Here is a 27,313-nt window from a genome sequence, read left to right as displayed (position 1 = left end):
ATTTTTTTATTATGTTTAATTAGCCAACATACAGTAGATCATCAGTTTTTGATGTTGAGTTCAGTGATTCGTTATTTGGGTATAACCCCAGTGCTCATCACATCCCGGGCCCTTCTTAATGTTCCTCCATCCCCACCCTCTCTGCCTTCTGTAACCCTCAGTTGGTTTCCCTGGAACCCAGAGACTCTCATGGTTTGTCTCCCTCTTGATTTCTTCCCGTTCAGTTTTCCCTCCCTTCCCCTGTGGTCCTCTGTGCTATTGCTTATGGTCCACACATGAGTGAAACCATATGATATGATATTGATAAGTTATTGTCTCTCTCTGCTTAACATTTCACTTAGCATATTACCCTCCAGTTCCAGCTATGTCGATACTATTATTTTTTAATTATTCATTCAACTATGGGGTGTCTGTGTCGCCCAGTTGGTTGAGCATCAGACTCTTGGTGTTGGCTTTGGTTGTGATCTCAGAGTTGTGTGATTGAGACCAGCACCAGGCTTCTGCTTGGGATTTTTCCCTCTTTCTCTCCCTCCCCCTCAACACCCCTCCTTCCTCTGCAGGCACTCATTCGTACATACATGCCCACAAGCACACCCTCTCTCTCTCAAATAAATAAATGAAATCTTTAAAAAATTTATCCACTCAAATATATGTTGAGATTCTAATATTGGCAGTATTCTAGACCCTGCGGATGCAGTGGTGAGTGAAAACAAAACCCTATTCCGTGGAAGAGAAAACAAAGGAAAGCATCTAACCCAGGAAGGTTGCCTGTTATCTTTCCTGTCTTATTTACTATCCCCCAAAATAGCCTTATGACAGCTCATTACTCACCTTATTTGGATTGTTTTAGTTAAGACTCTGTTCCTTTTATTCAAAAATATATAACCTAAACTAGCAACCTAGGAGAGTAGAAAAGACAGGAACCTAGGGACAAATCTAGGGAGACACCTCTGGGTCTAAAATGTTTCCTTTTGAAAATTTTCTCAAATTCTCCATACCCTAATTTGCTCACATGGGAAATAAGCAAAGTACATGAAAAATAAAATAGGTCACAGGGATGTTTTGACCTCATTAGAAGGAAAATACTAGGATAGAATTTAAAAATTATAATTATTTGTTCTTAACACCATCTGTGTTCAATCACACATGATTGAAAACTCCAAAACATACACTTTAAAGAAAACTTGTATAGTATAATAACGGGAGCTCAGAGTCCCAAAATTCTATTTTTCATGATAAACTTGATTAAGACGTCAGATACACAAGGGTTGGCATAAGAGGAGAAAACAGCCCAAGTGAGGCATGTAGACAGAGAAACCCGATCCTTCTTGTACTCAGAATTTGTTATCTTCCTGTCCTTAGTTTGTTTGGTTTTTTTTCTTAAAGATTTTATTTATTTATTTGACAGACAGAGATCACAAGTGGGCAGAGAGGCAGGCAGAGAGAGAGGAGGAAGCAGGCTCCCTGCTGAGCAGAGAGCCCAATGTGGGACTTGATCCCAGGACGCTGAGATCATGACCTGAGCCGAAGGCAGAGGCTTTAACCCACTGAGCCACCCAGGAGCCCCCCTGTCCTTAGTTTTGAGGAGCTGACCAAAATCCAAAGTTGTGTTCCTGGCAGATCAGTCACTGAAAAACTGTGACTCAGAGATTTCAAGATCCAAAAATTGTGCTCATTGTGACCTTTTAGTCTTATATTCCATTTCATTAACTTGTTTCTGAAAAGAATGAGTGAGAAGTCAACAGCAAAGTCTAGACTCTGTTCTAGGATCCGTCATGATTGTGGGAAATAATGTGCCTGACTGTTCTTGGTTCAAAACGATGCATCATCAAAGCTCAAGAATGGGTGTGACAGCTCAGTAGCTAGAGGAGAGTTGCAGAGACTTAGAGGTACCCCTTTCTCAGCAGCTTACAGAGTGCCATTTCCCAGTGGAGATGAGCTCAGACCTGAGATCAGAAGAATTCAGTTTGATTTCTTGATGTTGTCATTTGCTATTTTGGGTTGTGGACAAGTCACATTACCTGCTAAGTCTCAATTCCTCTTTTGCAAGTTGAGGGACAAGTGTGGGGTTCAGCATCAAAATGAGAATGTAAACATGTCTGGGAAACAGTAATTCTGCAGCGGGTATATGTTGAATGAAATAAGTTATAAATGGATTGCAAAACAGTATAAAAAAGAAGATATTGGAAACAGCTGAGTAATTTCCATAAAAGACTCCAAAAATAGTGCTAAAATAAGCTACATTACAGTCATGGTATTAATTTCCTGTTAGGCTTTATAAACATTCCCTAACCACTGTGCCTCCATTTCCTATATGACCAATAGATAAAAATGACAGACCCTTGTCTCATTATATACGTGTACATCTACAGACACACACATACACATTATAACCATATGAAAGCTAAATATCATTTGAAATTCTTATATTCAATCGTTATTCAACCATTCGACATGTATTTTTTTAACTTCTACTACCTGCCCAGCCCTGTACTAGCCACAAAGAGCCTCAAAAGACAAAGCAAACAAAACCCCATGTTTTCCCCTTTTGACGTTGACACAGTCGTGTATTTGAACAACCCTATGTATTTGAAGACCGTGTGGTGACTGAGGACAAGGGAAGGACATGGGTTGTGTGTAATTGCACCAGGAGCCCTTGCCCTACTACATTTATTACTAGCAGCGTCATGAACCCAAACCTTTCAGTGCTCTGGTGTTTCTACGTAAGAGTTAAAACGATCTTCAAAAACTAGCAGTCTCCTTGAGCTCAGCTGTCGGCCGCGAATGAGAGTCAGAAGTGACATCTGTCACCGCAGATGACACTGGCTGTCAGAAACAATTGCATCTTTAAGAAAGGATGAAGAAAAGTCCCCCTCCTGCTCCCAAGCGAGTGTGCCGGGTGTAATTGTTATGCAAGAGGGGACTTTTCAAATCAGCAGCTAGAGCCGAGCTCAGAACAGCCTGGAAAGCAGCAGTCCCATCCGTCAGGTGGCTGGCAATCTTCTCTTCTGGAAGAATGTATATTCTTCCCCAGTGACAGACTACACCTTATTTGTACTCAGTAGTGCACAGATCTTTCTAAAAAGAAAGGCTGTATATGTAGAATTTTGTTGTTTTGCCTGCCTACAATTTATCAACCTCCGTTATTAGTAAAAGTAGTCCAACTGTCTTTAGGAAATCATTCTCCCCTATGCCGTGTGACATGATATGTGGGAGACCAGGGCACAGACCTAATTCCTGAAGCACCTCTTCTCAGCCAGATGCGTTGGTTGAGAAACGGGGAGCTATTACAGGCTAAGCCAATATGTTAAATCAAAACTAACCCTAGCACTTTACTTCGAAAAGACAAGAAATAAGGCATTCCAGGTCTCAGTTTGAAATTGACTATAAGGCTGAACCCAATTGTAGCCTTTTTGTCACCCCATGAGAAGAATGCATCTTAAGAAGGAACCTAGAGGGAACAAAGAGTGGCCAAGAGAAGTAGAGAGATAACCCGGATTCCAGTGAAATAATTTTCAGATTAGAACTTATCATACCTAAAGCAGAACCAATCTTTTTTAAGGAATTTGAACTGAATTTTTTGTTACTTGCATTTAAGAAAATTATGATGGGTACAGATGCTACATGTGTATTCACTACTGGGTCCAAGTACTTAGGGTTATAGGATAGTTTGAATTGTTTTATCCATCCTCTTTCTTCACCAATCATCAATAATAAGAGAGCTGAATTTGTATCCAGATGTAATATTCCACAGTCCAGATACATAACTATTCTGTTAGACCTGACTTCCCATCAATTATGTTATGAGTCATCCCACCCAAGGACATTTGAATTTTAGAAGATGACACTTGATTAAGCATTATATATCCCAAAGGAATGCATTTTTTAACAATATTTTTCATATGATTGAAATGTCTTTCTTTCCTCTCTTCTTATTGTTCACTGTTAAATCAAAATGTATCCGTAAAAATCGTAAGAAGAGAAACATTATAATACAGTTTTCCAAATTCTGCTATAGTCAGAACTTCTACCTTCTTACTTCTAGCCAAATATTTACAAAAAGTCTGGATTTCTGCCATAAGGTTTAGGAATCCTTTTAATTAAATGACCATTGTCTTCTAGTTTAATGTGGATAAGTCCTATGAAGATGGGTAGTGCTGAAATATAAGAACCTCGTAGAATCCCCTGACAGTACTCAGCCGTGGTTGGAGCCCTCTAATCCTTGCACCATAGTCAAGAAATCAATCAGAGTGTTCTGATTGCCCACAATGGGTATAAAATTCCTAATTGTTTAAACACATAGGCTTTGAAGTTAGACAGTCCTCAACTCAAATACCAGCTCAGAAAACTAGTAGTAATGGAAGTTTGGACAAGTTAGTTCACCTCTAAAACCTGAATATCTGCATCAGTAAAATGGGCATAATCATAGTATCTATCTCATAGGTTGTTGGGGAGATTAAATGAGATAATAGAAGCAAAGAACTCAGGAACATAAGGAGTCCCGATTCACCAGAGTCCCACATTTCACTGTATTTGATTATTTAGAAGAATTTGGAAGGCTCTAAGATCTGACTTCCCTGTCCCATTTAGTATGAATCTGAGATAGAACTTTTTCTTCAAACTCAGAGATCTTTCACTGCAGGGAAGACCCCATTAACAGGGCTCCTCTACAGTCAGGGAAAATCCAAGACTCATTCAATGTTTGTAGTTCAAGAAATATCAATACATGATTCTAAACAATAGTGGTGTGGATATGAATATATATATGTGTGTGTGTGTGTATGTGTGTGTATATATATATATATACACACATTTATATATACGAATGTGTGTATATGATTCTAAATGTACATGATTCAAAACAATAGTGGTGTGGATATGAATATATATATGTGTGTGTGTACATCTATATGTACAGACACACACATATATATAATCATGTATTGATATTTCTTGATATATATATATGAATGTGTATATATATATATATATATATATATACACACACACACACATTAATGATTCACAATGTATTTTAAGCAGTGAGATCCACTAATGGGGCATTAGATCAAGCTTTAATTTTGTCACTGTGCCTCCATAACCACATGATAACCTTATTTGCACATAATCTTAAATGACTAAACTTTAGACTTTTCATGAACATGAAACCTGTATAAAACTCCCTCCCACTCCCAAAGTTCACTTCTTTTACCCAATCCATCCTAGGTCCATATCACCAGAAACGGTATCTATGTGTAAAGGAAAAATATTACAACATCACTTATCAATCATTTATCAGCCAACTATATAAAGCCATGCCTCTATTTTTCTTTCTTTTTAAAAAAGTTATGAAATATTTAAGGTACAGCACAAGTTACAAAATATAAGATGAGGAAAACTGTTCTCATTTCTCCAAATAAGAAACAAAATATTGCTAATATAGTTGAAGGCTTCTTTCATTACATTTTCTTAAAAGAGAGGTCTACTTGAATTGTAGAAAATCGAAAGGATTGTGATGTGGGGCATTTCATTCAAACTCTCATAGTTACATAATCCATTGAGAATATATCTTAATATGAAGGTAACAAATGTTTTGTCTACCACTCTGAGGCCAGAGGGCTTCCTGGCTCTGCAAATTACAGCCTTCTTCTCCAGACCTCCCTCTCTTCCTCAGGGCTTAATAAACACCCTGAGCCTCCTTCCACCCACACTACAGAACTACAGCCCGAAACGCGGTAGTGTAAAATATTGATCCAAAGGTAATCTCTCAAGCCAAGGCAGATCCTAGTGGGACCTGGCTGAAAATGGCAAATCATCAAAGAATAGGACTGAACTAGAATTTAGGTGCCATCCTGATCTGAGCTTTCTTTGTAAATCCCCTAAGCCTGCTTCTGACTTTTCAAAAAGCCCTATGTATAAGCTACTACTACAAAAACAACTTTGGCCTGGGAGATTAACCCAAAAAAGCATATTTTAGGGCTGGATTAGCCATGATCCTCATCTCTCGATTTCGGGAATGAATATAAGTCATTAGGTATTGAAGTTGCCTGACAACTCCTTAGTCATACTCATGTTTTATCTGAACCAGAAAATGAGAAAGGAGTATAAACCTAGGATCCAGGGTGAGTGTTTAAAGGAGTATAAATGCAGTGATGTTTGGGATGCCACTGGGCTCTGTGGTCTTTAGGTGCTGATGGCTGGACAACCATATTTACTGAGAACCCACGAAGCACGCTTACTGACGTAGCTAAAGAAATGAAAAACTTTGTTACTCTTTTTTATTTGAACCACAGAATTTCCAACCTAAGCAGGTGGCATTTGAAAGTGTGCAACACTAGTGGAATCACTTTATAAACTCAACGTCTCCACGCCAATCCAAGGCATTTTCACTGTTGTCAGAACAGTTTTTATTGATTCCCGTGTGCCAGACTTTTTTGATCATTCAGTGCAAATGCCTGTAAACAACAAAGAATAAGATGGTGGTCAGATTTGTGAGCCCTGGGGAAGCTGTTGCCATATAAATCTACCTTTTAGGATATAAATTTCCATAAAGACAACCTCAAATACAAATACTGATTGTGCCTATGCCTCGCTAAAAGTCCCTAAAGGCAATGTATTTGGTTAAGAGGGATTGTAAACATCCTGTGAAGATTTGCCTACTAATTAGTTTCTTTTTAGTATACAACTGGCTCTTGTTAAGGTGCTTAAGGTGATCATTCCTCATTAGCATGAGGTACGAGATATTAGCATTAATGAGGTGGTAACCCTTTCAGTTTGACATTTGCTTTTTTATTTATTTTTTTTTTTTAGATTTTTTTAAAAATTATTTATTTATCAGAAAGAGAGAGAGAGCACAGGCAGACAGAATGGCAGGCAGAGGCAAAGGGAGAAGCAGGCTCCCTGCGGAGCAAGGAGCCCGATATGGGACTCCATCCCAGAACGCTGGGATCATTACCTGAGCCGAAGGCAGCTGCTTAACCAACTGAGCCACCCAGGCGTCCTTGACATTTGCTTTTTAACATGTGTTATGTCCTTGTCTGAGTGCTAGGCACCGCAGGGGCAGCAGCTATAAAAAAAAAAAAAAAAAAAAAAAAAATGTTCCTCCAAGTCAAGTAGGTTAAACTTTCATAGTTACATCCCAAATCAAGAATGCAAATGAGTATAATTCAGAAAGAGATATCCTGAGCGCTATTAGAAATTCAAAAAATGAAGAGATAGGAGCGCCTGGGTGGCTCTGTGGGTTAAAGCCTCTGCTTTCAGCTCAGGTCATGATCTCGGGGTCCTGGAATCAAACCCTGCATCGATCGGGCTCTCTGCTCAGCAGGGAGCCTGCTTCTCTCTCTCTGTTTGCCTCTCTGCCTACTTGTTATCTCTCTCTTTTTGTCAAATAAATAAATAAAATCTTTTTTTTTTTTTAATGAAGAGATAGATCCCATGGTTGAGGGCTTCAGAAAAAACAAAACCAACCAAAAAAAAACCCAACTTAAGTTTGTGTATGTGACATAGACCTTGCAGGGTGGGTAGGATATTGGAAGGTGAGGATAAAAGGAAAAAAACTTTATAAGTAGAATGAAAAACATAAGCAAGACACAAGGATTTAAACTGTGGGATACTTGTAGGAAAAAAGCAAGTATTCAATTTTAATTATGTCGCAAGATATCCACTGAGGAAAAATGGAAAGTGACAACAACATCACGAAAACAACAGTAATAGAATAATATTGACAGTGACCAGAATAGCTAACATTTATTGAGTTGGCCATCGTCTTCAGTCTTTCTTTTTAATAATTACAGACTATGTGAGGAAATAAGCATGTTTATACACCATTTAGATGCAATCCTTTCTTGGTGTCAGTTTGTTAATAGAATCAGTAAACTAAACACAAAATAGTAGACTAAAAACAAAATACATACATTTAGACCCATACGTACATACATACATACATAAAATACATACATAAAACATACACACATACATAAAACATACACACATACATAAAACATACATACATAAACATACATACATACAGAAAAACAAAAATACATACAGAAAAGCAAAAATAATACATTTAGACCCATCAGTTCCACATACAGAACTGTATTCTAAGGTAATGGTCATATAAGTGCAAAAAAATACATGTAGCAAGAATGCTTACTGTAGCATTATAAAATCACAAACTTGGAATCCTAATTGCATACCTGTAGGCAATTAAGTAAATAACTATGTGGGGGTACTATCTATGCACTAAGAATTATAAAGAGTAGGCACTGAACTTCAAAGAACTTTCAAAATATATAGTTGAATGAAACAGAAGATCTGTTGATCAGTTTGTATGGTATAATCCTAACTTGTAAAACAATTGTATTTTCTATTTGTATATTAAACAAAAAACAAAAATCTGGAGGAATATAAACAAAATCTCGAAAACAATTATATATGGATATTTTGTATAAGTGGGTAATTTGTTCATCTTTATTTTCTTCTCACCATAATCATGCAGTATTTTTATAACATAAAATAGTAAAGTACAAACACCATAATAATACAAAAAAGCCACCACACTTCCTTTTTTTTTTAAAGATTTTATTTATTTATTTGACAGAGAGAGATAACAAGCAGGCAGAGAGGCAGGCAGAGAGAGAGAGAGGAGGAAGCAGGCTCCCTGCTGAGCAGAGAGCCCGATGCGGGGCTCGATCCCAGGACCCTGCGGGGCTCGATCCCAGGACCCTGAGATCATGACCTGAGCTGAAGGCAGCGGCTTAACCCACTGAGCCACCCAGGTGCCCCCAAACTTCCATTTTTAAACAGATAGATCCCATTCTACAATGTTTCCCTGGAATCCCTGGTAGGTTATCTAAATGATCTCAGGGCTTCAGTGGAAGTTCGAATCTCTATTAGGGGTCAAAGGAAACCATCTTAAGAGGGAACCTCAATGTATAGATTGGGCCAATTATATTTTTTTACATCCTTAAAATTCTGTGAGTTCTATAGCAGGTGATAGAAAATTAGATAAGGGAAGAAATGGTCAACAAATAATTTTGCTGGAATCTGAGAACTGGGAAGGATTTTAAAGGATGATAAAAGAACCAAAGGCTTTCAGACTGGGGTAAAAACTGGAATCCACAGCAGATAAAATATGGAAGTACCTGAAGATGTTCTTTGTTTCAAATAGATTATTTTTATTTCATTCTTACCATGACGAGATGAACTAAATACTGTTATATCAATCTTATAGATAAGAAAACTGAAGCCCAGATTCTCTAACTTTCCAAAGATCACCTAGTAGTAAGCAGTGGGACTTGCATGCAAGACAAGCAGGTACAAATTACAGAGATGAAGATATCAGTGCCGCATAGGGAAGAACAAGTATGAAATACTTGTATGTAGTGAGTTCCATGCATTTGGAAGCAAGCAAGGATAGCTTAGATACCTACTAAACAGTGATTCAGAAGAGAGACTACCACTGCTTTTGGTTCTACTATTTGAACATTCAGTCCCTTACAATGCTGAGAAGTCTGTCATTTAGCCTTCTTGCCAAGAATGAAATTAGGTCTCCTCTTAACATTCAGATGAAAAGGGTTCAGAAACTCCCTTAGGGGTCTGAGATTCTAAGAATTGACAAAAGAACATTTTCTACAGGTTTCTCCTTTATTCCTGCTACTATAATGCTCTTTCTTTCTTTTTTTTTTTTTCTCTCTTTACTCTCCCCATTGTCCCTTGTCCAGATCGCCTTATTCCCAACCTCCTCCTCTTCCCTCTCTCCCACTGTTCTGTCTGAGGCTCCACAGGACACACATCCTAGGATGACTCCATTTTCCTTTTCCAGGACTCTTTTTAGACACTTTCAATCCATACATAGCAGTAAGGATGCAGGAAAGAACATACAATGGAAGAAGTGATGTCATAAAATACCGGGAGAACAGCATTCAGAGCTCCTTTGTTCGCGGAACTCAAAGCCACATTCTGTTATTTTTCTCTCAGTCTGTGTCCTGGAAGTCATTCTGCATCAGAGCAGGAAAAGTGATCAAGGCCTGCTGTGATCTTAAACAGTTTTTAAAAAAAGACAAAAGATAACTGGGAGCAATAAAGAAGCATAGTGACACACAACTGTCTCTCAGATCTCCTCGGTGGAAACAAGAGTTCAGGGTGGCTCTTGCTCCGTTCATCCACTCATTCAGGTACTCATCATGTCTCGCCCAACCATCTTTCGTGCATGTAACAGACTCCAAGTAAGAGTTGGAAGAACAAAGCTGAACAAAGGGGTTGTAGGACTAAAATGGCCTTAGCAATAAATTAATGGATAAATAAATCTCGCAAGAAAAACTGACACCTGTGACCACAGTTGGAACACGAATTAATTCAATCCTTCCATCTCTACAAGGAAAGTCTTATGAATCCCTGTTTACAGATGAATTAAATTAGATTCAGAGAGGCTAAAAAAAAAAAAAAAATGCCCACAAGGTCACACAGTCCAGGAGCAGAAGGGCCTGGATTGACATGAAAGGAGAGAGAACATGTCTCTATACTTTAGGGAAATGATTTTTTTCACCACTTCCAAGAGATAAATTCCAACAATCATTCTCCATGTTTGATGCCTTTAGAAAGCAGAAAGGTAAGATGAGAAATAAGGACAGGATGGGGAGTCAAAGAAAAAGAGGGAAGGACATGAGCCATTGCTGGTTTTCCTTTCTTCCCACTCTCCAACACGTGCAGGTCCATGTACCCAGCTGGCATACACGCTCATGACCTCTCGCACTCATGGCACCTTTCCCCCCTCATCCTCAAATATCTTTTCCTGATATTCCTATGTCTTGATAATGGAGGCTAACCTGAATAGAAGCTCTGATTATAGTTAAATCCATATTCAGACTATCCCTGATTGTTTTCGTTTATTCTGATGCAATTTTTCTGAACCAATATTCTAACAGACTCTATTAAATCCTACCTTTCCAATGACCTTGATGTTATACACAAACCCAGTTTGTCTCAACAACTCAATCTTAATAACCCGGACAACAGAAACCTTGGTTTTCATGTCTTCAATTATTTCCTGTTTCATAACACTCCTGGGCATAGAAATTTTTTTTCAAGTCTTCACTGAAAGAAAGATATGATTAATAACAGTTGGCAAAAACTGATAGTAGAATGTAAGTGGAAGCCATGTGGCAGCTCAGTAGAATTGGCCACCACAGAACATTCTTACAGGATAGCTTCAGGCTTGTTCAATCCAAGCCATCTCCAGGACATTCTTGATACATTGGGTAGAGCCTCCAATCTGGAGGAAGCTTGACTGACAGCAGGAATGGGAAACAACCCAAGCTCTGTCAGAAACAGCCTTTAAGCTATAATGGGGACGGCATCCTTAGCCAGACAAGGTACAGCCAAGTAACATAGAGAAGGGGCCACTTTCCAGCAGATGACATTTCTCACCAGGTGTTTGTTTTTGTTACTGTGTTTAAATAACCCAGAGAACTCCAAACTTGGAAGAGTTTGTATTTACAAGTGTGGAAGAAAATCCTGATGGCCTGAATTTGATAATTGGGTTTTGTAAAATTTATTTATTTGAGAGACAGAGTGAGCAGTGAGGAAGGTCCGAGGGAAAGAGAAAGAGAGAAAAGCGAATTCCCTGCTGAGTAGGGAGCCTGGCACATGTTTCCATCCCAGGACTCCGGAGATCATGACTTTAGCCGAAGGCAGGTACTTCACTGACTGAACCACCCAGGGGCCCCAGGATGATAGTTTTTAAATGCAGAAAGAATATTTTCTCAATTTTTGGTGATAAACACACTATAACAGCTACTGATAAGACGCACTATTAAGCTTAATTTACATTATTAATATTCTCTCTGTAACTTCCTTAATTTTAGACAATCCACAAAACAATTAATTAAGCCCTGATTATTAGTGGTTGGCAATTCTATGGTGTAGGTATCCCCACCGTGACCTGTTTCAAGTTGCATCACTGAAGGCAGAGTTTGGAAGAGATACACTGTAACGCTTGGAAACAATAGATGTAATGCAGTGGAGTAATTAGGAAGCTAAGTTTTGAGTACTTATTACCTTTGTGCTCAATATAATTTATTTAATTATAAGTTCATATGATTTACATTTTAATAAGGGCTGTGTTTAACAGCCAGCTTGAAAAATTTCTGAAAATTTAACAATAGCTCTTGCAAGCTAGGACAAGCAGACTTTAGCACACCTATCCCCTCTTGCCCTAGTTACTTTCTATTTCATTATGTTGAGATCATTTTCATGGTACTACTTACGAAATCTAATATTAGAGGATCTACTGTGTCTTTCATGGTCTATTTCCCACATATCTATAGAACAGACAGTCATGAGAATAGCAACCTTGTCGTTTTTCTCTGTATTGTACCCCAACACCTGCGACAGCCCCACCACCATGGTACAAGCCCAAGAGATACCATCCAGAGACTGAATGAATTCAGAATACAGAATACTTGCCAATTCATGTGCCAAAGATAAATCAACTAATAGAACCTAGTCTAAGGCAATGGTGGGCATTTCAGATGAAGAAATTCATAAAGATAATACACACTGAAGAAAATGAACCTCAGCGGAAAATTAAGAAGATGTCTTTGTTACAATTTTTATGCACTCTGCTCCCACCCTGTCCACAGCTGGAGTGTGTTTCTCACCACACCTCCCCATTCAAAGATGAAAGCTAATTTTGAAAGCATGATCCTAAAATGTAGTTGATAAAATGTGGCTCTGATACCGGCAATTCAAGGGCTTCTCTTTGAAAAGCACAGTGTTAATCACTAAGGTGTTGTTCACCTTGGCTGAGCTTCAGCATTAACTGGGGTAGGGTAGAAAGAAGGGGTGCCTAGGAGGGTATTAACAATAAGACATTTGACCACCACTGTTTCTCCTTATGTACATTAATTGAAGATTTTTTCCTCAGATTTTTAAGGATTAATTTTTTATGTGATCCTTTGCTGCCTATGAAACCTAAGGTCTCACATATAACATGTAAGAAAACAGGACTAGTTAACACCACTTTCTTTTATCTCCATGTGTATAAATTACTTATCTGAAGATTAAGTTTACTGAGCTTGAGAATTATAAAGCCTTGTGTCTTAAAAATATATTTCAGGGGTTGGAGCACCTGGGTGGCTCAGTGGGTTATGCCTCTGCCTTCAGCTCAGGTCCTGGGATCGAGCCCCACATCGGGCTCTCTGCTGAGCAGGGAGCCTGCCTCTCTCTCTCTCTCTCTCTCTCTCTCTCTCTTTGCCTGCCTCTGCCTACTTGTGATCTCTGTCTGTCAAATAAATAAATAAAATCTTTAAAAAAAAAATGTATATCCTTAAAGGGGAAGAAAAGGCCAGTACTGGAAAAGAAAAACCAACTGATGATTTTAAGAATTTCACCAATCCATATCAGCATCTGTGCTAGCCAGCCATTGCTGGCTTGGAAATAACTGCAATTTAACTCTCACAGAAGTCACCTGGTGTGTTGCATTGGTTCTCAGCAACTCTGCAAAATAATAAGATCCTCTTCAAGACTTTCAATGAGATGAGCTTCAGGTGATTTCTTATTATTCTGGAACCAGTAAAGAAAATTTCAAGGGGCAGCCAGCCCCATCTTTCAAATGACTTTTCAGAAATGGGGGAAGTTGTACCATTTTCACTTCGAATCATTCATCAGGGAAGTAAAGCAGATTCTAAAAGGGAACTAGGTCACCAGGAGAAAAATTCTAAAGGCCATTTATTTGACACTGCCATGATGGTCTTGGAGACAGCTGATCAAATTGTTCCACATTCCCCCCAAAGCTGTGAGAGTTTTGATAATTCAGTTTAAGTAAAGTAAAATAACAATATGGTTTATTCTAAATAATTTTGTTTGGTTTCACCTATATAGGTTTTGTATTTTATAAAAATGAGATCATATTGGATATATTTCTGCTATTTGGGGTATTTTTTGCCCAAAATTATGCTGTTGAGATTCATCCTTGTTAATTTCTATAATTTATTTCTATATAAATTTCTATAATTTATTTCATTCATGTCTATTTTGCCTTGGTATGAATTGGCTGAAACTTATTGGATATTTTTTTTTTGGTGGGCATTTGGGCTTTGTTTAATTCTTTGTTACTATAAGCAATAGTTGTATAATCTTGTATATACAAATGTGTATATCTTACTGTAAAGAAAGTAAGAGAATGATAAACAAAAGACTTAGAATAGTGGTTCCTCTCAGAGGTGAGAGAGGGAAATGAGCATCAGAGAGAGGGTTGCAGGGTCACCAAAGGTATGATAATATTTGACTTTCTTAAGGTGGGGTGTAAATTGTGTGTGTCTATATACACACATATGTGTATGGAGATCTCTGCATTTTATTTTATATATATATATATATATATATATATACACACACACACACACACACACACACACACACACACATAGATACACACACACACATATATGTATACACACACTTACTTTTTTTAAAATTTGAGATAATTTTGAAATAATTCGTACAGTGTTTTAAGAAACAGTAAAGATCCCTTATATCGTTCCCCAATCTCCCCACCATGGTAACATCTTATGTGACTGTTGTATAATATCACAACCATGTAATTGGTATTGGTACAATCTATACACCTGATTCATATTTCACCAGTTTCATGTACATTCATTTAAGTGTGTGTGTATTTACTTCTCTGCAATTCTATCCCAAGTGTAGATTCATGTAGCTATGACCACAGTCAAGATACAGAACAATTCCATCATAAAGGTCCTTCATGCAATGCTTTTATCGCCATAACTATAACTCCTTTCCTTCCCGTCTTCCTAATCCCTACAAGCCACTAATATGTTCTTCATCTCTACAGTTCTGTCATTTCAGGACTGATATAAATATGAATGTCTTTTTAAACTCAGCAAGTTTAAAGATGCACCCAAGTTGTGTGTATCAATAGTCAATTCATCTATATTACTAAGCACTAGTCTATACATGGACTTTTAAATTGTGCCATTATAAAAAAAGAAAATGTAATGGGTTCAACTGGTGGTAAAGTTTAAAAGTTAAGAGAGAACAATGAGAGAGAAGATTTTCAACTGACCCTTGGTTTTTAAGTGACACATTTTAAAGCAAGAAAAAGGAATGTATAATTGGCTGCTCGGGTATATGTGGATTTGGGAGAACTATATGCGATCTCAGGAGCCCAACTTTGAGATTTTGGTTTCTGCTAACATATGATCAAGTCATTACTACTAAGAATTTTCCATTACTATAATCAGAGGAAAACATAGATTCCCAAAGAATGTTAACTGTTGATTTGACTGAGTTCACTGCATGGGACATACTCAAGGACTGTGGGCTAGTAATATATGTAGGCTAGTAATTCTAACATGGTTTGGAAATCTTGATGTTTAAGGCAAAGGGGAGGTAAGTTCTATGAGGCTTCTCTCCTCCCATCATTTTTACTCATTCATTCCTGTCAGAATTGAGCCATTCATTCATTCAACAAATATGTTTAAATGCCAATCGTATGCCAGCACTAGGATCTAGTTCCTGTCATAAAAAATTAAATGGCCTAAAAAAAGGAGAAAGACCAAAATAATTGCAATTTCGTCTTATGCTCTTAGTCATATGCTAGTCATATGCTAGTCATATGCTCTTACCAACCCTAATATTTCTCTCTAGTTCAGATGAGAAAATGAAGGCACAAAGAAAGGGAACAATTTATATGGGGTCGCATAGGTGGAAATCATGGGTCATTGAAAATACCAACAGGGGGTGCCTGGGTGACTCAGCCTGTTAAGCATCCAATTCCTGATTTTGGTTCCGGTCATGATCTCAGGGTTGTGACATCGAGTCTCACATTGGGCTACACACTGTGTGTGGAACCTGTTTGAGATTCTCTCTCTTCCTGCCATCATCTAAATAAATAAATAATAAAGTATCAATGCAATGTAATAACCTCAGTGATAAATTTCCATACAATTCCATAAAATTCTGGAGATGGAGTCTTCACACCCAGGCTTCAAGCCTTTAGGCACCTTTTTTCTTTTTATCAACTTCAGGAAGTTTATTTATGACTCTTACATATTTTTTCTTAAATATATTATTTTATTTTATATTAATTATTATGGTTAAAATTGCACCAAACTACTCATTGTTAACTGTGAATAAATTTTTTAAACTCTTACTTCGTAGGCATTTCTGAAAACTGAATTCCTGAGAAAGGCTGAGCCTTCCCTATTTAGCTTCCCAGCAGATTCTCATGAACATACGTTTGGGCACCGTTCTAGAGAGTTTCTGTCAACTATTCCATTATTGGAAATTAAATTCCTTTCACAGCATGTAGGGAAGTGAACTCAGGTTATTCTTTTATCTGAAGGAAGAAATGAGCAAGCCAGTGTGAACCACCAGAGATGTCCCTTTCCTCCTTTTTCTTTTGTTTTCTTTCTCTATTCTCTCTCAAAAATATGAGGAAAATGGCTTCCTTTCATTCCTTTGTTTTGGCATTGCATCAGTATAACCCATTTCTCAGTCCCTGGGCATCGGGAGGAAAAAAAAAAGAGGACAGCTGACCAATGAAAAGAAAGAAGAAACCTTAACCATGTTGCTGGGGAAGGTCTTCTGAGCCTTTGAGAAAGCAAAATGTGAAATCTCTGCCAACTGCTCCCTTCTCAGGTTCCTTTAGGAGCCTTTAATCAGAGTTTTAGCTCTTGCCCTGCCCAGAACATCATGGCTAAGTCTAGCCAGACTGCCCACACAAAGAGGTTTGTGGTTTTTTGGGGTTTTTGGGGGGGGTAGGGGTGGGGAGTTTCATCACCTCTGAGCCTGCTGGATGGCACAGCTCCGGCTATAATGGTGCCCACATCACGCCCATGCAGGCAGAGATAAATGGACCTGGCCGTCTGCTTCATAATTCAGTCAGTTGTGGAAGACAAACCCCAGAGCAAGGAGGCTTGCCTTACTCGGACTTATGTGGTCAGAATTCTCTCTCTCAAGTCATACACTCTTTTACTAACACCATTATTTCTGTCTGGTTTCTGGATGAAAAAACTAAGCTGTAAAAAGGGTATGAAACGTATCCAGGATCATTAGAGATAGGAGTGGTAGATCATTTAAAATACCAGGGAATTAACACAAGAAGTTTGTTGGTTTTTAAGTAGGCTCCATGCCCAACGTAGAGCCCCCTGCAGGGCTTGACCCTGAGATCAAGACCTGAGCTGAAATCAGGAGTTGAATGCCTAACTCACTGAGCCACCCAGGTGTTCCTAACTCAAGGAGCTCGGTACCTGAAAATGTGAGCCAGAACATGAAAGAAACATCCAATTAATTAGTTAATTTTTTTTTAATTGACGTACAGATGACACACAGTTTTGGCTACAGTCCTTCCAGGCATACATACAGCATGTGATTCCACAACTCTGCATGTTATGCTAGCCTCACCGCAAGTGACACCTTTATTTTAAAGATGAAACAGCTGCAGTCCAGACAGGCTAAGAATATCATCCAAGATCACATTGAGACAAGAAACCCTAGTCTGAACAGCCGTCTCTTAGGCCACCAGCTCTCAACTCTGTCTGCACATTAAAATTACTGGCGGAGAAGGGGGGAGCTTTCAAATCCAAACAAGCAAACAAAACCATAAGGACGCGGATTCTCAGGATCCAATCCTAGGGATAGGATTCTGATCAGCCGGTGGGAAGTGAGGTCTGGGCCTCTGGGTCATCATCGTTGTTTTTAAAGATTTTATTTATTTGAGAAAGAGAGAGTTCAAGTAGAGAAATGCTGAGAGGTCTAGCTCCTATAGTGTTTTGCTTGTTTGTGGTCAGCAAACAACATCTGCCACCCAGATGCCCGGACTTTTCCCAGATGTTCGGCAGGCGCCTACCTGGGGTTGGTTGGCTTCACTGTGAGTAAACATGGGCTCTGGCTTCTTTTGTGCTGAATAATGGCTTCATAGGATCTAATTTCACAGATAAAATGCAGTATTGATCATTCTATTTTAGGATTTGGTACACAGATATTGGAGCAAGAATTGGTGAAATGCAGCTCCAGGGAGAAATAATTCAGTTTCCCATGGAAATATTCTGCTTCTAAATTTGCTCCTGAAGACAATGTAGGGAAATCAAATGTGTGAGTCAGGCAAGATTGTAACACCATTAACTCTAAACCATTCAAATGACAAATAGGGTTATAAAGACAGGGTTAAATCTGGGACAGTCACTCTTTAAGGGAGACTTCAGATGTGTGCTCCGCTTTGCAACAGAGACAGGCAGATGGTAATTAACTGCATTTTCCCATAAGGTAGAATAAAATGAAATCGATTTGTAAGTGCTTACTCTTCACCCATGGAGAAGTGGTAAATAAAAATACCATTTAGCTAATATTTCAAAGAGGTGAAAATAAGTGTATTTTTGCAAAAGCACACAGCCTTGGGTCGCCTGGGTGGCTCAGTGGGTTAAAGCCTCTGCCTTCAGTTCAGGCCCTGGTCTCAGGGTCCTGGGATCGAGCCCCACATCGGGCTCTCTGCTCGCAGGGAGCCTGCTTCCTCCCTCACTCTCTGCCTGCCTCTCTGCCTCCTTGTGATCTCTCTGTCAAATAAATAAATAAAATCTTTTAAAAAAAAAAAAAAGCACACAGCCTTTTTGTGCTGATTTGGGTCTTGAATAATGACAATTAGTTATAGGACTGTGTATAAGAAAATAATACTCTCCAGCATTACTGACTTCTTTTTTCCCCTAAACTGAAACTAAGCGGCCCCAGCCCACTGTTCAGTTCATCTGTCTTTGCTGTTACTCACAGTCACTTCCTCTGATGCTGCTGGGCTTATTTTGGGTGGTCTTGCCTTCTAGTGTGTTCTTCTTACTTTTTCCCTCTGTTGAAATTTGGGAATCCAGGTGACAAAGCTTGTTAGAGCTGTTTTGAACATAAGAATGAACAGGTTCTGAACGAAACAGTGGAGGTTCTCCTATGAGTAAGGGAAAGAATTGTCTTGATGACTTGTATTTTCACTCTTGAGAGTTTTTGGCCCCAGGAAAATGTGATCAAATCAATGTTAGATTAGTGCGGTTTTATTGTATTTTGTAAGTAAAATTAATCTTGTTATCTACCCTGAAAACATGAAAATATCTAGGTCAAATGAATTATGCTTCTTTGTTTTACATTTGGCACCAAATTATAACCACAGAATACTCCTGAACGGAGAAGGCAAATATTCCATGTTTCCAAATAATGATATGATTGCTCAAATGGTTAACTGATGTTTCCAAGAGCAAGCAAAGAGTTAGACTCAAACCTGGCTGTGTAGGTCACGGAAAGTGAGGCCTCATTCCAGAAGAATTATATTGGAATCTTTAAATGGTGCAGCCTGTGTCAGCATTTTTAAAAAGCTGCACAGGTACCATTTTCAGTAGCATCAACATGTACCAAAGAGCAAAGAATAAATCTAACATATCTAAAAGATATGCAAGGCTATTTACTACTGAACACTCTAAAATTCTATATAAGAAAACTTAGGTAAATATGTCATGTACACAAGTAGGAAGAAGACAATATTCTAAAGTTGTCAATTCTCCCAAACTGATCAATATATTCAATGCAATCTGTATCAGAATCCCAGCAGGTTGGTTTTGGTAGAAACTGACAAGTTGATGCTAATTAAAATGAAATGCAAAAAGCCATGTGTAATCAAGAGTATCTTGAAGAAGAACAAATCTGTAGGACTTATCCTCGGATAGCAAGACCTATTATGAACCTACAATAGTTAAGCCAGTGTGGTACTTGGGCAAAGCTGGAACAGAAAAGAGAGTCCAGAAACAGATGCAGACCTGCACGGTCACCTGATTTATGACAAGGAAGTGCTCTCATGAGTTGGGGAAGGTAAACGAAGCTGGGTCAACTGGACATCCAAATAGGAAAAAAAAATGTATCTTGGCTCCCACATTACATTATATGCAAATGCTAATCCCAAGTGGATTGCCTATCTAAATCAAGAAAACAGAACAGTAAAACTTTAGAAGAAAAAAGTGAGAAAATATGTTTATGCACATGGAGCAGATAAAAATTTCACGAATTGACACTAAAAATACTAACTATAAAGAAAAATCTGATAAATCAGGCTACATTCAAATTAAGAACTTCAGTCCCTCAAAACAAGAAGTTTCAAAGAAAGCCCTAGTGTGGGGGAAGATAATAACAATACACAAATTCAACAGAGATTCACATTCAGAATGTATTAAGTACTTCCACAAATCAAGAAGAAAAAGACAGAAAATTCAATAGGAAATTGGGCATAAGACTAAAGCAGTAACTTTAAAATGGAGGTTATATAAATGATCAATGAGTAAAGCAAAAAGTACTCAACTTCATTATCAGGGAAATTCACCTTGAACCACAAAGCAATATGACTACACACCCTCCAAAATGGTGGAAATGACACTCAGTACCAGGTACAGTTGAGGATACAGAGCAACTAGAACTCTTACACGCTACGGGTGGACATGTGCCCCAGGATGACCATTTTGGAAAACTGCTTGGCAATATCTACTAATACATTCTAGATATGAATCTCAGTTGGATTTGTGTATCATTATTATCTTCCCCAATGCTAGGCCTTTCTTTGAAACTTTCTTAACTCCTTGTTTTGGTGGACAGAAGTTCTTAACTTGAATGTAGTCTGATTTACACTGTGACCTAGAAATTCCACTCCCAACAGAAATACGTCCCGACAGAAATTTCCCTGTGTACACCAAAAGGCATGTCCGGCAATATTCACAACAGTGCTGTTCAACATAGCTTAAAGCAGAACAGGGGCCAATTACCCATCAAGAGTGGAATGGATAAATTTCTATATTCACACAAAGGAACACTGTAAATAGTGAGAATCAACATACTAACAGTCCACAGAGTATGGAGAAATCCCACATACAATATTGAGTGAAAGAAGCCAGACACAAAAGACTGTATTCTGATTGTTCCAATTATATAAATGTAAAAAACAGCCCAAACTTATCCGTAGTGTTTTTGTTTGTTTTGTTTGCATATAAAGGATTTTTTTTTTTTAAAGTTTCATCTATAATGTTAGAAGTCTGGGAAGTGTTTACCCCGTGTCAGGGGTGATGAATGCAAAGGGGCATAGAAGGAACTTCTAAGATGCCAATAGTGTTCTGTTTCTTGATGTGTATCCACCAAGCTATACACTAATGACATGGACACTTCTCTTCGTGCATGCAATATTCAGTAAAAATTAGAATAAATAGAAATCTCTCTGGGTGATTCTACTATGTAGCCAGAGTAGAAAACCACCTGTGTAGAGCTCATATCAGGTTTCCTCCCAACCTCTTTTCTTCCCCTCCCTAGACCCAAATACTAAAGCCTTCCTCTCCCTAACTCTGGCTCCAAAGTGTCAAGCACTCTCTGGGTACAAAAGATAAAGATAGGAAGAAACCATCATCTTGCATTCAAGAAGCTACATGTTTTTTCCTCTATTAACTTCAGCCTGCCACCTGACAATAAGATCCAGCTGTCTACACAGCAGTTGTTATAGGTAAAGTTGTTACTAATTACAGCTGCCACAGATAACCTCATGACTTTCCTGAATAACTGTAGTGCTAGCACACACATGACCACACCATGGGCAGACTCAATTGCAATCAGTATTAATTACATAGGAATGTATCAGGTACCATTTGATCCCAGGTGTAACAGAGTCTGTATAATAATGAACTGAGTTACTGGTACCTCACATGATGTTTCCATTATATCTGGCACAAGGATCATTCCACACACAGTGGGATGGTCCTATTCCTGGTCAACACCACATGCTTTCCTGACCATATTTGATAATCCTCATTTTCTTGCTGTGTCTTTCACAAGCAGTGTGTGAAAATTAGACTCTCATCCCTTCTATTTATTATTTCTTCTGCCCCTCTCAACCCTCTCACTTTGAAATAAGCAAACAAACAAAAATAAGCAGTGTTTCTGCAGACTCTAGACTGCATTTTCAGAACACTTCTCCATGAGCAAATCTTTGTCCCCAAATGCTTCCAATAACCAAGGTACCAGCTGACATAGAAAGTCAAAGCCAATCATCTTTATCTTTCACAACACACTCTATCTTTTAAGAACATGGTCATTGATTATTTGACCATGGTCATTATGCCAAGGTTTGCCTTTGTAAACAAACAGAAGATGACCTAACCTTGGCCTGAATCCTTCCTTTAGTTTACATCCTTTCTGAATGTTATAAGCAGAAAGTCTAAATAGGCCAGTGGAGGGGTGCTTGGGTGGCTTAGTGGATTAAAGCCTCTGCCTTCGGCTCAGGTCATGATCCCAGGGTCCTGGGATCAAGCCCCACATTGGGCTCTCTGCTTGGCGAAGAGCCTGCTTCCCCCCATCTCTCTGCCTGCCTCTCTGCTTACTTGTGATCTCTGTCTGTCAAATAAATTTTAAAAAATAAATAAATAGTCCAGTGGAAAGGGGCCCTGAGAACTTACCAATGACCTCATCCTTGGGCACAAATTCCTTTCTACCTTTATCTTCCCTCTTATCTAGATGAACCATCCTGATAAGACCACTTATAAGAATCCAGGAAAGGGGTGTTCATTAGTTCAGTAGTTCACCGATTACTACGTACCCATTCAGGTCTCAGGCTATTTGTTACTTTCCATAGCAGCCTTCCCTTACTTTTCCAGAAAAATTTTGGTCCCCATATTATTAACTTTCACAGAATCATTTTTCTTTATAGCACTTAGTCCAAATGCCACTAATCTATCTTGGAATTATTTGTCTCATTCACCGATGTGCCTCTGGCAGCTTGCACAATACCTGGCTCATAGTTAGATGCTCAGTAAATATTAGTGAGTGAATGGATGGATGAATAAGAGATGCCTACAGTGTTTTTCAAGGTTGGAAAGTTTTTTTCCTTTTTCTCCTCTAAGATTATTTTCTCTTGCTCTAAATAAGGTACATCATCTCTTGCTCTGTTCTCAGTAGAGATGAATGGCAAACAGGTGGCCAGCAGCTCCCATGTCAGAGCTCTCCATTTAATCATTAATCATGACAAAGATACTTATTCTAAAGTTTTTATGTCTTAGTGATTTTCTCTGAAGGAGAGCTAGGTCATGATGTCCAACTCAAAAAAATAAAAATAAAAAAATAAAAAAAGGAGGAGGAATAAAGAGTAAAGTCATCTATATTCTCTTGACTGACATTAGATTAGTATTTGGGACCCTGATAGGTGTCTGAGATTTTTCTTGAGATCTTGGCTAAGTCCTTCCAACCTTCTAATCTTGGGTCTCTTCACAAATTAGGAAACTGGATAGGATCAAACTAAAGGTACCCTGCATATATGTATCTTTTTACCTTTATTCATTTATCCATTTACCAAATATTTTTAAGAAAATAGAATGTGCTTAGGTGTGTGCTGAGCACTAGAGACCAGCAGGGATAGAGAGAAATACGGTCCTGCCTTCGAGGTCCAGTCAATTCTGGAGAGAAAGGGTGGATAGGGAAGTCTTTCTGCTATAGGAGCTGCCTAGATCAGTGATTTACCGCCTATCCTCATTAGGTACAGGGCTTATTAAACACAGAGTGCTGAACTAAACCCCCATTTTATGATTATTGAAGGGAGCCTGAGATTCTGTATTTTTTACAAGTTCCCAGGTGATGCTGATGCTACTAATCTGGGGACCGTACTTTTAGGACAACTGACCTGGATGAAATGGAATATTAAGTTAGAACATAATTAGACTTAATAAATATTTGCTGCATGGATACATGAATGGATAGATCAATCAGCCAATCAGTTGAAATCCGTCACTACATCAATAGCATAAAACCCTTGTAAAAGGAGGCCACAGAGATGGATTTTAAAGTGGTTTATTTATTGCAAAGTAATGAAAGACACTGCCCCTTCTCTCCCTGTGGTCCCTAGCATGACTCATCACTAACAAATGGTATAGATGGAATTAATCAGGCTGCTTTTCCTATTTATGTCTTGCTCTATCTGGAGTTGCAATGGGCATTGCCTCCTCTGGAGTGTAATTTGGGCTGACTCATTTCCCAAGTCACTAATAGAAAGGTCAGCATGACTCCCGTTTACAGCTGAAGGCATATGAGGAGCTATCAATCTTAAGTTGCACATCAGTGAGATTAGCTACCTTCACTTATGTTCCTTCTTGGCCACCTTGCCAAGAATCCAGCAGGTCATTTGAGCTAAAGGTTAGAAACTCACATTGGTATATGTCTGTGAATGGAATATGCGGTCAGCAGCATAGATATTACACTAGTATGGGGCATCTGGGTGGCACGCTCAGTTAAGCGTCTGACTCTGGGTTTTGGCTTGGGTCATGATCTTGGGGTTGTGAGATGGAATTCAGCATGGAGCTCTGCACTGAACGTAGAGTCTGCCTGGATTTCTCTCTCCCTCTCTCTCTGCCCCTCCTGCTCACACACTCTCTCTAAAAATACATAAATAAATCTTAAAAAAAAAAATCACACTAGTCTAATAGGGAGTATTTAAGTGCCTAAGCTTTGTTTGCATTCAGACGGAGGTGGGTGTTACTCCTGATTCTGTCACCTGGGAGTTAGGTGATCAACACCCCAATCTTCGATTACTTCATCTCTAAAACAGGCATCATGGTAACAGTGAACTCATGAGATAGCTGCACATAACGTGCACACCCAGTTTAGCATGATACTAACCTCCTATGAGCCATTCAACCCATTTTAGCTAGCAGTGTTACTCATTAGCTTCTCAAATTGTTTTCATCTATTAATGCCTTCATATGTTACCGTTAGACTGGGTCTAGAGGAAGAGTTTCACTGCTTGGATTTTCAGTCCAAGCCAAAGAATGAAGTGATTCATATGCAGGGAACTTCTTCTTGCCCCGTAGTGCAAAGCTTTGTGCTCTGGGCCAAGATTCATTCCCTGTTAAAGGTACCAAGAAAAAAAGCTGTAGAAGAAAATCACTGTCTTCCTTAGAAAAGGCTTTAAAAGGTAAAGAAACAGTACTTCCAGTTTCCCTTCCCTGCCCCCAAATCTTTTCCTGAGTGGAGCAGCATTACCTAGAATGTGAGCAATTGAATGAATATTGTTCCATATCAGCCTTGGGGGTCAAACACCCCTGGTTTCTGCTCCTGGCTCCGCCGTTACAAGCTGTGTGATCTTGGAAAACTTACGCCATATGTCTCTGTTTTTATTTTTCTTAAAGTAATAATATTACTAATAACTACTATGAGTATTAAATCAATGTATTTTCCAGTACTTAAAAATACTAAGTGCTACATAAATGTCAGGTATGTGAACTCTTAGCATCTTATCCCTTTATGTGACCCTCATGTTAATGTTTCTGGATTTGCTGAAGGAGTCCATGACCTTCAGTATTAGAATGGTTTCAATTATATCCCCTTTCAACCTCCTCTTTTTACGATAAAAGCCCTAATCCTTTTAAAGAGCCCACATCTCTTTCATCCCTTTGAATGTTATAGTCGCCTGGCGATTTCTCCTACAGCAGCTTCTTCAGTCTTTCTGGCATCACTAAATAAGACCTTTCTAAGGTAGGCCTTTCATCTACCCTGCCAAATGCAGGGCCTTGTCCATAATAGACACTCGATATATATTTGTTGAATAGATGAATGAATAAATGCAGCCAAGGCGTTCAAAAGTAATCGTGGCATTAAGCTAAAAATAAGGCAGCTTTGTTTCTCTGTAGACATGCGATGGGGCTAAATTACCACATCCCCTTCAAAGAATTGTTCCAAATCAGTCACTCATGAGGAATCGTACAAAGCCCTATTAATCATAATGCTATTATAAAACACAAGGGCGGGAAAGGGGACTGTCCCCTCTGCATTAGGGGCCTTTTGGTTATTACTCCGGCCAAAAATCCCTATCACCTAGACAGAGCCGAGATCAAAAGGAAAACAGCTTATCTCTCATCTCCAGGTGTCTTTGTTGACTGGAAATTGGCAAAAATACCAACTAGTCTGGAATCCCATGGACTGCTGGTGAGCTTTTGAAAAAGATGTGTAGGATCATTCTACTCTCCTGTGTAGAACTCTCCAGTGACATTCCATGATACCTGAAAGACAGACTCCTCACGGGTCCTGCTTACCTTTTTGCTTACTCATCGTTGTCTCAGAGAGCCATCCCCTCACCCCATGTCCCATCAATCTCTTAAGACAGAGGCCTGCCAACATGTTCTGTGAAGAGCCAGAGAGTGAAAAGGTCAGACTTTGGGGACTGTACCATCACTGTACCAATACTCAACTTTGCCATCGTTGTAGGATAGCAGCCATAGAAAATGTATAAATCCATGACTGTGGCTGTGTTCCAATAAAATCTTATTTACAAAAGAAGGTGGCTTTCTGGATTCAGCTTATGGGTCCTTCCCTAAGATAAGACTCCTTCCATAACTCCCAATGCCTATATCCTGCATTTAGTTGTTCACACTTGTTTGTTACTTCTCTGGTTCCGTCACTAGAATATGACCTTCATGAGGACAAGCCCTTTGTTTCATTGACTGCGATGTTTCCAGCCCCTAGGACATTGCCTAGCACATAGTGTGTGCTCAGTCGAATGAATGATCTCATTTCTTATAACTTTGACTGTCACTCACTGCTCTGATTTTCCTTCAGTTCTTAGGACATTCCTGATTCATTCGTGCTTTCTGGTCTTTGCACTTGCCTTTGCTTTCAGCCTGAATCATCCTTCCTCCTTGCTTTTTATGTCTGCCTCTTCCATTCATTTAGTTTTCAGATCTTTGAAGTAGCCTTTCCTGATCATGCTAAATAAACTTTCTCAGAAGATTCAGCGGCTCTGATTTTCCTCATAACACTTATTAAGAAGTGGAATTATTTTCTTATTTAATTCCTGTTCATTGTCTCTCATGACTCCAGAAACTTGATTAGTCTCCTTAAAGCCTAGAGAAGTATATGACACATAGAAGGTTTTCAATAAAGATATGTCTAGAATGGTGCTTTTCAAACTTCAGCGTTTTATGAGTCACCTAAGGATCATGTTAAAATGCAAATTCTGGGTCAGGAGGACTGAGGCAAGGCCTTGAAATCCCTTGTGTCTGACAAGTTCCCAGGAGATAGTGATGCTGCTGGTCCATGGACCACATTTTTTTTTTAAGATTTTATTTATTTATTTGACAGACAGAGATCACAAGTAGGCAGAGAGGCAGGCAGAAAGAGAGAGAGGGGGAAGCAGGCTCACTGCAGAGCAGAGAGCCCGATGCTGGGCTCGATCCCAGGACCCTGAGATCATGACCTGAGCCGAAGGCAGAGGCTTAACCCACTGAGCCACCCAGGCGCCCCC

At 38.9% G+C, this 27,313-nt stretch overlaps 1 long non-coding RNA gene across 1 annotated transcript; it reads left to right on the top strand.

Moving 5' to 3' along the window:
- The first annotated feature begins 43 nt into the window (after positions 1 to 43).
- LOC116579219 lies at positions 44 to 22,612 on the top strand. The gene is made up of 4 exons (XR_004281174.1): positions 44 to 120; positions 8,073 to 8,080; positions 17,536 to 17,537; positions 22,603 to 22,612. It is a non-coding gene; the product is annotated as an uncharacterized LOC116579219 (long non-coding RNA).
- Positions 22,613 to 27,313: the final 4,701 nt, after the last annotated feature.

Source organism: Mustela erminea, chromosome 1, assembly GCF_009829155.1.
Source record: "Mustela erminea isolate mMusErm1 chromosome 1, mMusErm1.Pri, whole genome shotgun sequence".
In the NCBI taxonomy this organism is placed as follows: domain Eukaryota; kingdom Metazoa; phylum Chordata; class Mammalia; order Carnivora; family Mustelidae; genus Mustela; species Mustela erminea.
The sequence above is the reverse complement of the archived record's forward strand: the minus strand, read 5'-3'. Positions and strand labels throughout refer to the sequence as shown.